The 3,594-nt window shown below is 41.1% G+C and overlaps 1 pseudogene across 1 annotated transcript; it reads left to right on the forward strand.

The window, feature by feature from the left end:
* The first annotated feature begins 896 nt into the window (after nt 1–896).
* LOC145545658 (olfactory receptor 8S1-like) lies at nt 897–3,090 on the forward strand (annotated as a pseudogene). Its single transcript, XR_014082161.1, has one exon. The product of XR_014082161.1 is annotated as an olfactory receptor 8S1-like (transcript).
* The last annotated feature ends 504 nt before the right edge of the window (nt 3,091–3,594 follow it).

Consider the following 3,594-nt stretch of genomic DNA (forward strand, 5'->3'; position numbering starts at 1 on the left):
GGATTTCATATTTCAGTTCTATACTAGCTGCTTTGCCTGTATCCTCTGGACATAGTGTGATGATCTGCATACCAGGAGCCCAAGTGGACACTGTGACCAGATCTAAATTAATGAGCAAAATATAAAAATTTCAGCCATTATTTTTATAACATATTTTTCAAATAACCAGAAATAAATAAGCATATATTGGAAGAATAATATACATAATTCATAATTCCTTATTGCCAGCATATTCAATACAAATATTAATTTTCAGTAGAAAATTGAGCTGCCCCATTGTGCTCTAATATAGGATTCTCAACACTAACTATACAAGTTGAGTAATTTTCCCCGGATGTGAATAATTTGTCATTGGATCTCAAATTGACTGAGATTGATGCCACCACCTGCTGCTACTGGTTATTTAGACAGGTAATTGAACACAGTCATCTAGTGCTTGGTTAGCAGTCAAGGGAAGAGAAACCCTAATTCCCTCAATCAGCTGAATATAATTGTCTTGAGTTAGAAGGAAAGACCAACGTGGGCTAGACTTGGACAGCATTATAGAATAGTTACCCAGAGCCTGAGGTTACAAGTCAGGGATGTCAAAACAAAGCAGAACATGGGCAGGTCTTGGAGTGTGACATGAGGTTGGGTTGGCATGTAGACTTTCCATGCTGTCTGAGACATTGACAATGCAGAGCCTGGTTATAAAAACTATTAAAAGGAGTTTAAGCTGGGCATAGAATATCCAACCAGGTATTACTCTGTTGCAGGGAATAGCTTCTCTTTTCAAATATATGGCTGTTTCTTCCAACAATCAACTAGGTTTATAATTCGGCTGGTTACCTTAAACTGAAATGTTTTTTCAGTAAATTTTATTTAAATTTAAAACTAATCATTAAAGAAAATGGAGTAGAATTAAAAAATAAAACAATAATAAAACAGGAAAACAGTCCTTACCCACTAGCTCAGCACCCTAGACTTTGTCCTCCACTGTGCCTGAGACTGAACCTTCTACCTCATCTTAGCTACCGACTCTCACAACAACACCCATCACTTTTCATCAGAAGTACTTATACCTACAAAATCTGAATTTCAAGCATCCCTCTAATAATTATCTCCAAATCTTACAATTTGTTTACTCTAGTGTTCCTATGTAAGCAGTTCTTCAATCCCAAGCCAATGACTTTACAGCTTTTGCCCTAGCCATACTCCTTGGCTTGGCCCCCCTTTTAATTCCCTGCACAGCCTTGTTTCTGTGATTCATTCACTTGCCAGCATGCTTCTTCCTTACATCTTTTTGTCTTTATCACTATATATGGCTATAAAAAGAAAACAAAACAAAACTCCATTTAAAACCAAATATGTATCTGCTCCACACATGGTGCTTAAGCAGCTAAGTATTACTGACATACCCACAGGCTTGTTCAGATTGGTCCCAGCATCTCAAAGGGGCAAATACATCACCAGTTAACCCTACTGTATTTCCTTCATAAATTAGTCACAGGTATTTGGTGTACCTGAGTTTTGTGTTCTTGGTTCATCAAAATCTTTCACCACCACCTCACTAAAAACACACAACACGCATGCATAGATAGACAGGCAAATTCTGTTCATGATCTCATCTCATATTTCTACAAAACTTTGCAATAGCCAGAAAGTCTCTCATTTCATCCATAAAATCCTCCAAGCTAGCTGCCTCGGTCCCCACTCACTCTACCTTCCCTCCTGTTTACGAAAGATAAAGTGCCTGTCTTTCTAATTATAGAGAAAACTCCACCTGTCCTGCCTGGATCTCATTCCTTTTCCCTTTTAAAATGACTACACTTTTGCTGTTTATGTCTTGCTCTGCTGCATCAAAAATTCTCTCTCTATTCCCACTGACTATACAAAATGTTCTTTATATTAATACCATCTTAAAGAAACTTCCAGAGATGTAAGACAAGGGTCCACAAATTTACATAGGGATTTGATAGAGGGATGGTGGATTGCCATCCAGCAATATCAAAGTTATCATGATGATTAGGAAGTTAGCTTAGGAATATGTGAACATGGTTTCCAGTACAATTGTGAAATGATGTAAATGAACAAGAGGGCTAAGGCAGTGTGGTAACTGGGAGGCACAAAGGGGGTTTTAATGTCTTTCTTTCTTGGATTCTTAGGATAAATCTTATCACTATGGGAAACCACAGCATATTCAGTGAGTTTATCCTCCTTGGTTTTTCTGCTGACCCTCAGACCCAGATTCTTCTCTTCACATTGTTTCTGGTGATTTACCTCCTGACCTTGATGGGGAACCTGGTGATGCTGCTGGTTATCAGGGCTGATCCCCACCTCCACATGCCCATGTAGTTCTTTTTGGGACAACTCTCCTTTCTGGATCTCTGCCATTCATCCGTCACAGTCCCCAAGATGCTGGAAAATCTACTTTCTGAAAGTAAAACCATCTTTGTAGAGAGCTGCCTGGCTCAGGCCTTCTTTGTGTTTACCACCGGGGGCACTGAGGCCTGTCTGCTGGCTGTGATGGCCTATGACCGCTACGTAGCCATCAGCTCCCCTCTGCTTTACAGCCAGGTGATGAACACCCAGCTCTGTGCTGGGCTGGTGTGGGGCTCCTGGGGCCTGGCCTTTGTGGATGCTCTCATCAACATCCTCCTGGCTGTCCATTTAGACTATTGTGAGGACCAAACTATTCCCCACTTCAGCTGCGAGCTGTCTTCTCTCTTCCCTCTGTCTTGCTCTGATACCTCCACCAATTGCACACTCCTGCTCTGCTCTTCATTCTTACATTTCTTTGGAACCTTGGTCTTCATCTTCTTCTCTTATACCTGTATTGTCTCCACCGTCTTGAGCATCAGCTCCACCTCAGGCAGAAGTAAAGCCTTCTCTACTTGCTCCTCCCACCTCACTACTATGATTTTGTTTTATGGCTCAGGTTTCCTCAGCTATCTGTTGCCGACCTCAGGTTCCCCCCTAGAGATGATCTTCCCTTTACAATACAGCGTGATCACTCCCATGCTGAATCCTCTCATCTATAGCCTGCAGAACAAGGAGGTGAAGGCAGCTGTGAGAAGAATGTTGAGAAGATATGGTAGCTTTTTCACATAGAGAACCAGAGAAACACGACCATGGAGAAGCTAAACTATTCTTTAACAAGATATGTAATTGGAAATTAAGGGTATTTTTTTAGTATTCTTCAGTTCAGTTCAGTCACTCAGTCATGTCTGACTCTTTGCAACCCCATGGACTGAAGCACGCCAGGCTTCCCGGTCCATCACCAACTCCCGGAGCTTGCTCAAACTCATGTCCATCGAGTTGGTGATGCCATCCAACCATCTCATCCTCTCTCATCCCCTTCTCCTTCTGCCTTCAATCTTTCCCAGCATCAGGGTCTTTTCAAATGAGTCAGTTCTTCACATCAGGTGGCCAATAATAATATTAGTATTCTTAGAAATATCTTTATTAGAAGTGTTCTTAAATCCTTCACTACATACATTACAGAATGAGGGTCACTTCCATTCACTGATAAAATAGTGGTCTGAAGCTTGAAAGTAGTGTTCTCAGAAACAAGGGATTGACCATCATGCCAGACGTTAAAAGCTATGTATGTGT

Source organism: Giraffa tippelskirchi, chromosome 4, assembly GCF_054371585.1.
Source record: "Giraffa tippelskirchi isolate mGirTip1 chromosome 4, T2T-mGirTip1v1.2.pri, whole genome shotgun sequence".
NCBI classification, from domain to species: Eukaryota; Metazoa; Chordata; class Mammalia; order Artiodactyla; family Giraffidae; genus Giraffa; species Giraffa tippelskirchi.